Source organism: Branchiostoma belcheri, unplaced genomic scaffold, assembly GCF_001625305.1.
Source record: "Branchiostoma belcheri isolate BF01 breed outbred unplaced genomic scaffold, Haploidv18h27 scaffold19, whole genome shotgun sequence".
Taxonomy (NCBI): domain Eukaryota; kingdom Metazoa; phylum Chordata; class Leptocardii; order Amphioxiformes; family Branchiostomatidae; genus Branchiostoma; species Branchiostoma belcheri.
This window is the reverse complement of record NW_017803379.1, coordinates 2,100,408-2,115,743: the sequence shown is the minus strand read 5'-3', so window position 1 is coordinate 2,115,743 and position 15,336 is coordinate 2,100,408. Positions and strand designations below refer to the sequence as shown.

The window sequence follows — 15,336 nt, the reverse complement described above, 5'->3', positions numbered from 1 at the left end:
CATTGAAAGATGGAATAACTGTAACAACTAGGAAGAAAATCTAGTACATAAGATAGTAGGTCTGCTACAATTTAGTCTCATCAAAAATATTTCCAGTACAACACAGACACAATTACATTATGCATCATGTTCCACGGTACACATTAATCAAACAAGAATGCTTTTAAAAATAATGGCTCCAATGTATCATTCTCCTCATAATGTGTCACAATACATATTTCATGCTAATAAAAAACTTCCCAACAAGAAATTAGCTTGCTGTGACACAACCATTTGATCAGTAAAATACAGAAGGGTACACAGAGTATGAGCTTTTCATCTTGGATGACAAATGCTCTGGTTACCAGAAACTTTGAGAGAACATGGAAAGATATTTGTTAGGTAACAAGCCAATGCATCTCAATGTTTGAAACAAGTGATAGGTTGCAAGTATATGGTGGTTTTACTTTTAGCAGTTTTTGCAATACATGTACCTCTCTACCATAACACCACAGATATTATGTCATCCTTGTATGACAGCTGCACAACACATTAATAGTTTCAACCACAAATTCAAAACACTGTGAAAACCTCCCTTTCCCTCCTACCATGGAATAAAAACCACAGCAAAAGTTTCACCGTTTACAGTGCATCTCACCATAAGAAAACTTGTTTGACATTGTGCCAGACCCTTCAATAACCCAAACAATGACTGTAATGCCAATTATAATGGATGACGGTTGAATGGGTCGACCCAGGCGGAAATAACCACTCCAGTTGTAGGAAAGATTTTGTGATGAACTGAGAAATTACACCTCAGGGCCTTTGTCTCTTTATAGGGAGATAAATCACTTGGCAAACTATTTACTATACTCAATTAGGAGATTTTTCTCTATTGCTAGTTACTATAACATGATAAGACAAGCACTTAAGACAAGGACTTTAAAAAAAGCAATCCAGTAACTCTTTGTGATTCACACAATTTTCAAAATTCATTTCTTTATTGCTACCACTGGAGGCATTTCATCAAACGTCTTGCCAGTTCAGACAACTGACAAAACTCCTTGCATGTCAAAATCACAGCCTTGAAACTGTTCCAAAATTTGAATTACCCCTCACCACTTTGATGTTTAATACAAAGCGTGCCTTATCTATGACATGCTGGCTTCTTGCTGGTAACTCAGCCAGCTTCGCAGGCGAGTGTAAAAGTTGGCTGCAATTATCAAGTTTGACAGGCTGTTATCTTATCAGGGAGTCTGTGGCATACCAAGGCCATCCTTGTCTCTCACTGTCACAAGGAACATTTGTTTTTCACAAGACATCTTGTGACTGAATCTTCATGGATGGGAAACAAGGACGATACTGCCATATCTGAGACATGTGGCTCATTTTGACTCTGGAGATTCTGGCTTGACTTATTGGGCTAGCTTCAGTAAGGGAGGATCATTGGAGAACATATACAACGAGAGAAAAGTACACTGAATCAGCTGTGACTTGGTTGTTACCTGTATGGAATTAGCAGTATTATTAGCTATTCTACTGTTGAATAAGAGTACATAAAATACACTGCAAGCAATGAAAATAAAGACATAACCCACAATATAACCTCCTTGCATTACGCCAAGTCTATCTTCAGTGTACATTTTATACTGATCTTAGTGGCTACTTGATACTGACAAAACATACTCAATCTTTTGAAGTGATTACGAGGATGCAGTTACTTTCTTCCCACTCTGTTAGGTGCATGATTGATAGTTGTTAGCAATGGCGTATTGTATTATCACTTCTTGTAATCTACAGTCTAGACACAGAAGCATAAAATATGGGACCTGCCAAGTTGTGGACAGCAAGTAATTTAACATTTTGTATATACAATGTAGAAAATTCCTTAATGGAAGTATTTCTTCTCTTAGATTTTGTTAGGGGTTTCTTTATCTTCAACAGTTGGCATCTTCAGCTAAATGAAAACTAAGTCTTTTCAATTATCGGAAATCCAAACATATATCGTGTATATTCAGAATAAAACCCCCAAAATCCTGCCTTTGAAATAAATTCTGATGCATGTCTCTGATTTCACCATTGTGCTGTGAATGTTCAACTGTCTGAGTGTGTATCTCTAGACACAACTTGTCAGAATGGAAAGGTAAGAACAACTTTTCATTCAGCACCATGGAAAAGTACAAGCTTTCAATAATGGTTCTTCCAGGTTATAATGACTCTCTATTCTCATACAAGACAAATTACAGGCCAACTACAGAGAAAGAAGACCAATATTCAAAGCATGCTATTACTACATACATTTGTGTATACAATAATGTCTGTGTTTTAACATCATGTTCAGTCCATGCCATGTGAATGGATTTCTTTGCGATACATCATTCATTTGACAGCATTGTGAATCGTTATCATTCTTATCGTGATAAGATCTAGGAGATACACAAACTGTGACCCATTCTAGCCCTCACTTACATGCCAGGTCTAGACTGAAAACGATTACAGGGATGTTTCCACATACATGAAGATATCAGTACATTCAGTACCAAGGACAGGTCAAGGTGCTAGCAAAGGTCTTGATTTTTCGATCTCTATTTCATGACATGAAAGACTGATGAGATTGCATGCACACATTGAGTTCTAGAGCTACATATATATAGGATTCAGCCATCTGCACATAAAGGACCACATAATAACCGAGCAATAACCAAAGGAAATCTTTTTACACCACTGAAAGTCAATCTTTATCCTTTAACATCACAGCTGACACATTATTTACTGCAAGTGTCAAACACAAGCAATAATATCCACTGAGGAAAAGGCCGTAATGGGGAATAGGTGCAAAAGTTGATCCCTTGTTGCCATTAATACATCCATTTCTGCAACCTTGGGATTTATGATCAGGGCCGAGAAATATTCTCTTACGTACGTCGTACGGTACGGTTCATAAACCGCACTGCAAAAATTGGATGACATTGTGACAAAATACCTCATACTTTGATGTAAGAACAAAATGTACATCTTTCATCTAAAGGTTCACCACACTTTTAGTTTTATAAAGAAGCCTAGACAGTAACTAAACATTTATTTGATGATTCTGAAAACCAGTATTATTCACAGACAAAAATCATAGCAGGCTAAAGTCATGTGTGTACATCATGTATGATACCACAACCATATCTAGACACATCAGCACTAAAATTCTGCAGCTAGTAAATGAACAGAAATGCCTATAAAATTACTACTTATATATGATTACTGATAGTAATATACACATGATAATGGCATACATAACTGCTTATCCTTAACATGTGCATAGAATATCATTGAATAAATGAATTTCAAAATTCAATTGTGTTAAGAGACTTTATAAAAGATATTTCTAATCAACACCATTAGCAGATGCATTGTGACAGAATCTCTGAACGTATGTTTGATCATTGTCCTGGAATGGTTGTCTAAATTCCAGGTTTATCTGATAGAAAGAAAAATCCCTCTACATCTGAAGACTCCTGCTGCATAGACAGGTCTGATATATGCCGTCTGAATGATCAATTTGAGATAGGCCATTCCAAGGGGTCAGGCTAAGGAACATGAATAGCTTCCTGCCTGCACTTCCTCCCTCCATGGATGGCACACCGCGCTTAGAGATTAACCACAGCCATTCATAAAGGTCGTCCAATTTTACAGTTCTAGACATGGTAGATAGAGTTGCATTCACTACTTTCCCATGAAGATTTACATTAGTTCCTGCTTTCCTTCCTTTCATGCCCACGATCGCCATACTGATCATTCTGCATGGCTGACACGAGACAGGTTCACCAGACCTCTGTCAGGGTGATTTAAAGGGAATCACCAACTCCAGACAGCAGCATTTTTGGACCATCGCACACCAGGGCATGCCCCTACTCAACACAGGACCTCCTTTAATGTCCTATCAGAGTGGATTCCAGGGCTAGGTACTCATTTTGACCTGAGTGAAGTGAGGAAAGTTGTGTAAAGTGCATTCCCAATTGCACAAGATAAGTGACATGGCAGGAATCAATCCCGGGACCTCTAGGTTCTGAGTCGAGCACTCTGCCATTATGCCACACAACCACGCTGGGCGGTGGATGTGATGTTAGCAAGCATTTTCTCTAATGCATAACCTGTGATAATGTACAGTCAGTCCATGCTTGGAAAGACTCTGAAAGGGCGAGTCACACATCACATGATGTCCTGGGAATAGGCTGACTCATACCCAGGTGATGTGGCACCTGTTGCCATGCCGACAGCATGGCCGCCCCTAGGTACTCTGGGAAATCAGCCTTGGGGTCACAGCAGGTCGACGTACAAAGCTTACTAACTGTCAGGTAACTGTATAATGTATTAATGAGATACATCAGTACTGCTAGTGTATGAATAAGATGTTTCATTTCTCCATTCTTCAAAACATTCTGTATCAGGTGTGGTTGCAGGATAAGGAAAAATGCAATAACTTCAACTCAAATGAAAGTACAATTTCATACAAATACTCCAACATATATATACTTCATGACATTCTTTTCAAATTATATGAAAATTCTGAGGTTTCTGGCAATATTAAATGAGGATGATTTCCAGAAATTACTAAATACTACAGGATCATCTTTAATTCTTTCATTTCCTTTAGAGGGCAAAGAAGAGGGAATTTTGGTGGATTTATTGGACAATTGTGTACAATCTAACAGTGCATATATCATGACCCAATACCAGCATGCACTATCACTGGAAAACAGACCCTTTTTCTGTGATGTCATACAAGGTCAAAATATCATGCCTTCGGGGAGGAAACTTACATGCATAATCACAAGGAGCCTACCACCCATGGCACCAGACTTTCAACATATTGAGCCCCGTGAGTTTTCTGGTCATGGAACATTTTTCTGCATGAAGAACTTTATTTTTAAACCGAGTTGTCGTGCAGTGGTAGCTCAAGTTCAAGTTATATATGAGGATACACTTTATATTTGAAAACAATATCAAGAGAAATTATCTTTAAGTGGAAGCATGACACAAATATATGTCATCTGCTCATGCATTTTATTACACTGCAGTTAGGAATTTTGCAGCATAAAATTAATCATGTGCACATGAAAACATAAGGTCACCAAAAACCATATTTTGCATATAGTGAATACAATTATAAGCCAAGTCACCTTGCTTGCAATGCACTTTGCATGACTTTTGAACACATGACTGATTCATCACATTAATTGTTTCTATATATACCTGTAGGATGGATTTGCCGTTGGCAACACATTGAAACCTTGACTAATGGAATGGAATTAATTAGAAAAATACATGTATGCATGTCTCCATATGCCCATTTTAGCATCACACATGTACATGTATGCTGCATATGTGCTAGCAGGCATGGGAGTGACCTTGAGGCACTAATTAAGTTTACAGCGTAATTTAGTTAAACTCGGGAATGTTCTGAAATCTAGTATGTGTGCACCAGTTGGCCCAAGAAAATCTAGAAATGTGAAATAGTTTTCCTTGGTTTGGAGCCACTAAGTGAATTTAATGCATACTTTTTAAACCCAAGGAATATAATCTCTGCATAACTTACATGCAAAAAAATCATGATCACTTTTTGACTAGTTTCAAGGAGCAAAATATATCACATTACAAAATATACCTTAGTGCATCATTAAGTGTATGGAAATGAATAATATGCTTTAGGCAACTGTGAATGTTTCATGGTAGAACCATAATTGATTGAAACTGTCATTAATTTTAGCAATAATAAGTCTGGGCATGCTATTGTAATCAGTTCATAATTGCTTTCTGGATTAGACCTGACTGATATAAAGATACTATACAATTCCGTGCCTTCATGAACAGAAATAAGATATAGTTTAACTTGAAGCAGTGTAGCGCTGTGTACTTCATTTTCTTCTCTCAAGTTCCACACATTCCAACATCTTACTAAATATTTCAGCAAGCATGGAATATGGTTCCTTTCTTTTCTAAGCCCTGATTTGAAAGTGATCTTCTTTCAGAAGTTCCTCCTTTTGTAGAAGAGTATAGGATCTAGCAAGACATGATTGTTAGTTTGTGATTGTAAGTTTTAATCATGATGCATTTCAAGATTTCATCTTACACTATAGCATAAAGCCCTTTGATTTTGAACAAAAGGACAAATCTAGATTTTTTCACAAGTGACAGCAGCTGTGTAGCCTCTTCAATACATGTCAATGCCTACATCTAGACCAATCATGAAGTACATGTATTTTACAATGTCCCGCTATGCACAAAGGTTCCGCTATAACATTGGATGGGATCAAACAGTTACATATATGATGTTGCTGTGTTATGAAAAATGCTGATGTTGATATTTGAATCATCACCAGCAAGAGTTTTGTGGTTACCACTAGTTTATCAAGAAATTATACAAATCCGTTAAGGCTTAAGCCAACCAAATATCAGTTTCAAGATAGAGTTTAAAAGAAAATGTAACATGCATGGCACTTTTGTCAAGACATTATTCTTTACTAGTATGTACATTGTATATATGATCAATCAATGCCTTATCCTTAAGGCCTGTCTAATGTCATTTCAGATATTCCCACAGAAACAAAATCCTGAAAAAAACAAATTTATTTGTGCAAAACCCTTTCCAAATAACACTTCTTCATTACAGATTTCTGACTGAGTGCTCAAATCTTCAGCTCTGACTGAGTTATGAAAAGATACTGCCTTTCAAATCAGATTTTCCTCTACTTTTTGGCATGGATGTTCTTTGTGCACTGCTAACTTGTCACTACGGCAGTGCTGTCAGTTGTACCTCTGACTCCTGCTAAATAGGATTGGCACAGCTCCTGCTGTTCCACAATTGGATTAGAAGGTAAGCTATACAGCATGTAATCAAATTGACATAGTTCTCCTGAAGATTGGGAAGTTCCACTGGTACTGTGTAACAGCTGTTCAATCTTCTAGAGGGCAAAAACTACCAAAGTCCATTGCCTACAGTATCTAAAAGGTACAGTTGTACAACCTCATGCAATAAGGTTACACCATATTCAATATGTAATCTCCCTGTGGCAGATGTTCCACATATTGTTGTTCAAATTTGGACCTTAAATCAAATATATACATATATTCTTCACTCAGTAATATTGCACTTGCTCGCAAATGTTACCTTAAGTTTCTATAGACATTTTTGCATTCAAACCACATAAAAACCATAACTGAAGCACATTCAAAGTGGAAGTCAAACTTCATTGGGAAATTTATCAAGTATGATAAAACCAATATGCAGACTTTTCCTCTGGGGTTGAACCGTTGAAGTTATGTGCAGAGGAGTTGCACACAAGCCAGGAAACAGCAGAAAGCTTTTAAACCTTATTACAGAACTGGGCATTCAAGCTGCAATTTTAGCATAAATCTGGGTAGATATAAGGGATAGACAATGAGACTGGCATAAAGCGGTTGAATACACAGGCCTGGAATATTTCTTGGAATATCAATTTCTTGGGAGAAATTGAAAGCTTAAATGCTCGGTGTAACATGCATATATTTCAGGTATTTCCTTCCTGATTACTGTTTCAAGTCTGACTCAAGTAAATACAAGATAAATCTGAAGCTATATTTATAATTCTTGCCACAGCTTACTAGTACGAGTTCATAATTTCATAACTTTAACTTTCAAGTGCTAAGACAGCAAGAGTGAGCTGTTGCAAAGGAAAACTACAAATAGTACAATGTATACATGTACGTAATTGTTTATTCAAATTTCAAGGAGCACTCATTTAAAAGAATGTTAATATACACAATCATAATTTGCTAAAAGTAAAAGAAAGAATTTACTGTCTCTTCACACATTAGATGTATTATGTTTAAAGGATATCAAATATGTCTTGTATTATATACATGTATGACTATAGGAGTTCTGGGGGAAGAGAGAATTTCGTCAACTACGTACATGCTTGGAGCCTCCATTGTCAAACTCAATATACCGTTACCGTACAATATGAAAAAGTTTATCATGACATTGTGAACGATTTGACAAATATGGGTGTAGTAAAATCAGTTTAAAGGATTCACCTGGGTCTATCTGAGGGCTCCTTTCATAAGTCAATGTCAGACAGCTACTACAGAGGCTCTCCTGGTATTACTGCACAGACACCAAGTCTACTCCACTTGATAAAAGGTGCTGCAAATAAATGCTCTCTTGCCCTTGTCTTCAAGACCCAATGTGTCAGCAGAAAACACAAAATAGCATTCACGAAAAATGCTGCAGTCTACAAATGGGAAAATTTCAGGAAAAAATTATAATTTAATATACAGAGTCCAATAGTTTACAAGAGGGTATACGTATGCCTGTTTTGATGGACATAGTCTTTAGAAATCTTGCTTAAGTGATGTACAAATGGTATGCAGCTTAGCATAGCACCAACCCATTTGTCACATTCCTATAAATAGATTTAAAAAATCAATCTCATTGACTTTTAACTTCATGATCTATCTCTTCTTTCTTTCCAGATCTTTTTATATAATCCTTTGAATAATCCCTTGTATCTCATATATTGGAAATAGAGTATAATTAAAAATTCTATACAGCTACTTATTAATTGTTCAATAGCTTCAAACAACAGGATTCCATAGTTTGAACGTTAAGCTCAGCATGTGTGTGTCTGTGGCCTGTGATTAAACATTTAGTGACTGTCTACGAGACAGCAAGAAGTCATTTTGCCTGCAGCTTTCAGGTACAATGTACTAGTACAGGTAAGGATATGGGCATGAGTCGCTGAATTATTCATGCAGAATGTCAAAAATGACATGGAGGGAAAATTTCCTGTCAGATTATCAAAACATTATCAGTAGAAATGCCAGAACGGAATATCTTTAGAAACATCTTTACATCCGATCCATTTGACATAAATGTACGAGTATCGCAGTACATTACTACATTGTACAAGTATCGCAGGTTTATCAACAATGGGTCCATAATTATACAGTATGTACAACTGGTGAAATGGTATTCTGTGATGGGACTGCAGTTGTTTTATGACACAAGGAAGCGTTTTTAGTCTTGGTGTTGATATTGGAAATTGGCTGAGATCTTTGCTGGCACATTTCCATGTTTCTTTTCTTCCCAGTTTTCCAGTATGTCACAGTGAATTCATTACGGCGCCAACACCACTGTGTCACAGGTCCACAGGCGAGACACGGAAAATTTCAACATCAAAGACCTGAGACAGACCGTACTAACTACCATTCTTCAAGCCGAAATTGCTCTTCCACCAATCAGGGGAAGCGGGCTGCGGTAGAAACGACCCGTCATTAAAAATTCATCCCGCTCCCCGTGAGCGGGCGCCGGATAGTTGGGTAATGCCCCCGGCACGACGATCGCTCAGCGTGTGATGGAAAATCCATGGCCATTCATGCTGATACGTCATTACATCCAGCCATGAGGCCACGCAACAACCACCATTTTGTACATCATTCCCAACCATAAAGATACCGCCACAGGAAACTCCCTCAGCTTTCTTTTATACGCTGATTCTACTCCACTCCATATGCATTAAGCCAGTACAGCCGTGCATCTGACTGGATTGCAGCTGGCTGTACGTCAGCTGCATGTGCTATCTCATTACTGCACGCTCATCAATCGTTGTTGACAGCCAGATCTGGGATTATAATCCGTTCATTTACAAATATATCATCCTTCACACCTGAGAGGAGTGGATATTGCAGGATGCCAAATCCCCTATTAACGAGTTGAAGGCAACACACTAGGGGCGAGCCGTACGAAAAATAAAATTCATTGTCATATGAAAGCTCTGCGTTAGCGTGTGTAGGCAATCTGGCTTGGCCAGCCCACCTCCCCGGTCATGCGTCTGTCGCTCCGTTTGTCATATTTTGAGGGCAGCAACTCAATAAGTAGCGATTGAGGAGATAACATCCTACCACATTACGTCGTAAATGCATAACAAAATCTTGCGGCAAAAAATAACAGATGATCAATGGAGATAGAACGCCTTATGTCATTATGAGGACTCCCTGGTCGTGCAATTCCCTCCAGACTTGGAGGAAAGGGAAAGTAGAGAATAAATTGAGCAACTGGGAGACTGATAGCTTAGGAGGTGATATCTCCATTGAAAATCTGGTTAGCCCTTGTTTCAAAAGAGATAACGCTACCCGAAACATCCGTGCATTTTCAAGCACGTGGGCTATGGGCAGCCACACTGCTACATGGGACATATGGATTACATCACTTTGGACAGCACTTACAACATTGCGTATGCCAGATGAGGATTATCTTCTAAAGGATTAAAAAGGTCATGTATGATGTAAACAGGATAAAAAATATCTGATGAGTAGCAGGCTTAGGAAATTAGGAATATGAAAATAATAAAAATATTACAGACAATTATTGCTAAGCTATTAATCTGATATTTGGGGGTTATGGGTTCCAGTTGACTGATAATTAAAAACATCTACCCCAGTAAAAATGTCAACCTCTGGATGCTATATGTACCAACTCTATATACCCTGACACAGCCAAAGGGCAAGGCCGTTCCAGCAATATTGTTGTTACCAAGATATCTGATTTATGGAGTTGAATTGCAAGTCACAGTTTCATTTCCTAAGAGACTCATTAACAAATGGAATAGATGTAACTGACATTCTGGCAATGCAGATTCCCTGACTACATGGCTGTTTATTGCAAATCAAGTAATTACAGCTGTAGTTATTAATACAGCAGAAAAAATTATCAACAGAATATGGCAGTTTTATCAAATCATGCATATTTTTACGAAAATTTCACTAAACAATGTTTTGTTGAAACCTCTTTTGTTGAAACCTCACATCTATGTCTAACTTGACTGTGTGTAATGCCATAAACACACAATAAACAGGATACAACTTATTCATGCATACTGAATGTGCCAGTAACTTTTTTTTTAATCCTCTGAATTTGTTTCTGAAAGGTATTGAACCATGCTAAGGGTTATGCACTCTTTTAATATCAGTTAAGTTCATACTAATTGGAAACTTTAATGATTTCAATGCAACCATATAAATGTTACCATTTGCAGCAAAGGGCATATTCAGTATTTTGCTGGCCTAGAAATAGGTACAAACTGAAATGCATCACAAGTTACATGTATATTGCTACACAATTGCATGCATCAAACCACTTGGACCAAGGATGAATTTGACCTTTTCCCCCTTATGTAGATCCACATACAGGTATGAATCATGTAGGAGACAGCCACCATAGCAGCTTATAGAATTATTCTCTATTGTGTTCCTTTCATACAAGTACCTTGATTTCAAGACACTGTGTTACGACAAGAGGGCACTTACTAATAGATGAATTTAGACAATGGGTGAAGGGTGGACGGCCAGCACAGAAATCCATTAGTGAGAGATCTAAATGGGAATCTGGTGACGGAATCATGCCCAGTTATTTTGAGTTTGACCTTGGCTTTTCCATTGGGAATAGAGAGAGTGGACAGGGCACTTTGTCTTGAACCTGCTTGAACCAGCTTGTAATTTATCAAAGGGGCCATTTATATCATAGGGGCTCTTCTAAAACCTGAAAAGAAGAAATATTTCAATATTTCAATAAAGAAGAAAGATTGAAATCTATCAATAAAGAGGGGTTAAGTGAGTGAATTTTTAATTTCATAATCAAAACATTTCATGGCCATGTCATTTTTGACCTTGTCTGATCATTCATACAACAAAATTAGGGCAATATGGCTTGCAGCAATGTATATATGTACTATACATGTAAGATTATATGCTCGAAATATTATCTGTTTTTGGGATGGAAATATTATCTGTTTTTGGGATTACAGAAAAACATACATAGATCATATAACGGGAGAAAAAGAATTATGGGTGGGGGCCCGGCTAATAGTAATAGAATTATAGTTGTTGTTGCTCTGGTTGTCAGTAGGGGGTCTAACCTTGAAACAGCGTCTTTACCATCCGACTGCTGATTTTTTTCATGGGACAGTCCTTATAAAATAAAGACTGGAAGAGAAGAAGTTGCAATCTATAGAAACTGGTTTATTAACTGGCGACTGCAATAACAGAATTGTGTACACAATCCATCAAAACTATCCTGAGAACTGACAATATTTCAATCGTGGAATCAATCTTGTGATAAATGAGGTCACACCAAATGTCATAACCTGAAAGCTGAAAAAGGAAAAAAATTGATTTATTGATTACAACCACAATAATATGTCACACACAGATTCTAGTGTTTAGAATACACAAATGCAAAGAAACAATTATCATTCTGCATTTGTGGTTAATATTCCCCATTTGGCAATTGACTTATAGTTAGAAAATTGAAGATATCTCACTATAAAGCACTTGCCCCAGATATAGGTACAGCAGATTCAATTTCTAAGGCTGATTATGCTAAATCAATGCTATTCTAGCTTACATTGTTACAAGGGACAGAATCTCACATGGGGCTTAATTTCAGAGTCATCTTGGATATGATTCAATAACTCTACAATGGAATGACCAGCACAACAAAGCCTAGGATTTTGCAGGCCCTACAGTCTTTGTGAAACATTGAAAGGAAAACTGAATCTCTTCTTCATATAACTATACAAATGTAAATACTGCAAATCAAATCAAATACTGTATGGACATCTAAATACAAAGCTCTAAATTGCAGTACCATGCAGGGCTTGAAAAACATTTTGTTCCTATAATTTGTGGTTTATGATACAGAGCCTGAACCATTCCAGGTAGGCAGGTGGGTATTTCATGCCCGGACGTCATGGTAAATACTGCAGGATGTGGAAGGAACCAAGGATGCAGTAAAAAAGACAATAAACACAAAACCATAGTAATAACATGCAATAAATGTACATGCAATACGAGACGAGAACAACAGTACATATCATTATATTATCAAGTCTCTGGCATCATGAAATGAGGTACATTTATTCCAACTATCCTATTCAAAGAAAGGTCAAATTACTAAAAACAAAAGCATGCAACAATTTTATCTTGGCAAGAAAATTGTTTCCCTTTTGTATAAATATGTAATTGTAACAACCTGCCTACATTATTAGTACTTATCTACAATCTCTCCAATCTACTATTTAATTTAAAACCTTACTAAAAGCCTGTATGACTATAGCAATAAAACTTATCCCATCATCATCACCATCAATTCCTGACAGTCTGGCTGGCATAAAATATTAAACATGCACAATAAAGACATCAACAAAATTCTGCTAAAACATGAGAATAAATGGATTTCTACTAATTTTCCTCGCAAATGGCAGCGGTTGATTAATATGTGAAAGCAAACATGATTTAATTTATGACCATATCTACATGTAATCTGGATTACCCAGCAAGCTACACCAATATAGAAATGCACAAAGAGCAGTAAATGGAGGGCCAGTGGGACGTATTTAGGTGTAATCTACGGGCTATGTGTAGCAAAGTGTCTAATGGCATAATTCCCGGACTGTCAGCGTTACTTAGGTACAGGACGGTTTGGCCTAATAAGGCTCTAATGCACATCTGTTGGGAGGGGAGCTGCACATCTGGGTACTTAGTACCAGTACAAGCTTCATGTTATGTCTATGTGTAGCCAAAACACATTTTAACCAAGAAAATTCTGCTTCACGTCAGCCTTAAATTTCATAGTGCTGTTGCAAATCAACATTCATTGAGTATTATTACGTATGTTGAAGGAATTCACAATGCATCAAAATTCTAATTTATGAAATATTTTCTCCTTATTCAAGTCCAGTCCCCTGAATTGTAGAAATACATGTAGTCCTATTGTGAGAGTGAAGGAATTTAACATTTACACATACAGCACCATGTAAATGCAATAAAATTGATATGGTTCAAATACGGACAGCACTAAACATTGATGGCACAGAATTTCAAAAGAATGCTTCCTTCCGGTCTCGGTTATTCCCCTCCAATTTCCTAGCAGGAATGCAGGCCATGGTGCATGTTATCACGGGTAGTCATTGATTAATATTCTGTACAATGGGGAAGCGTATGGAAGGGCAATAGGAAATACCACAGATCCAATTGCCGCCTGGAGGTGCAAAATTGATTTATACAATGCGATAAATAAATGTGGGCTGAATGGTATTAGTAGCTATAGTGATACATCGTACATGCATGTAACGTGTTGTACAATGTTACTGTGTTGTATATCTATAAAATCAGATATCATTCGAGGTCTAACTGTACTGGAGGAAAATAGATTATGGAACATAAAACAAGTACTGTACATAAATTTAAACATTGTTACATACATCTGCAGAAAAATGTTTCAGATATATACTACAAGTCTTTGGTAGAAAAAATACAAGCAAACATTTGCACAGCTAGAAAAATTATCATTGTCGTCAACAGAAATAAAGTATTTAGAGCCCTGTATGTCAAATATTATAGCATATTTGGGAAAATAGCTGAGTAACTCTATCAATAGTATAGCATGCTTCTAACAGTGGGTGGGGGCTGACATACATAAGTGTTGACCATCAAACAATAATGCATTATCCAAGATCAAGAGCAAATACATGAGTAATTCTCTAAACAAGATGCATGGCGACCAAAATATCTTTCTTGAAAAATTATGAATGATGATGACTGTTTTGTTATATTCTGTAACTGTCCAAACAATTACAGTGAATGATCATGATATAAAATGCATGTACAGTTCTGATGTGTCCTTCAACATCTTTCAAGGATCTGGTCACTAGAGGTCAAGGACCTGTGGTGTGTTGACCTATGACCTGTAACTGCAGGTGTGACATACTTTCACACAATATACATATATCTGGGTGCAGCTTTAAACAAAGACATTTTATTGAGCCTTATCTCACTACAACTCTTAATACACTATCTCTGGTAATGTTTCTAGTGCAAGACTGTTGAGTGGATAGGGGGAGTCTAGTCTACAGTCAATACACATTAATATTCTTAATATCAGGCAGACAGTAGATCAATAAAATCTGACTCATGCAAAGGTGCAAATGATGCCTTTCGATAGGATTTTCCCAGTGGAAAGAGTCTTTCATTGTAAGATCAATCAGATATGCATGTATACATGTACATGTAGTACTGTACATGCAATCAGAAATCTTCTGTCTCTGAGATGGGGAGGGTGCGGAGACAAGGGCTTGATGTATATCATTCTTTAGTACAGGTATGTAACCAGAGAAATCGGCAGAGCATCTACACACAGTCCATGCACACGCATGCATGCGCACACACACACACACACACATACAAACGCGTGGCGCGGCGCGCGCACACACACACACTGGTACACACGCACACACGCACACACGCGCTGACACCTGCATAGCGGTTACCCTC

General features: G+C 37.3%; 1 protein-coding gene across 1 annotated transcript in view; it reads right to left on the bottom strand.

Annotated features, from left to right (window-relative positions):
- The window catches only part of LOC109467929 (neurobeachin-like), a 144,644-nt gene that overhangs the window by 128,108 nt on the left and 1,200 nt on the right, over positions 1-15,336 (bottom strand). The window lies entirely within an intron of this gene.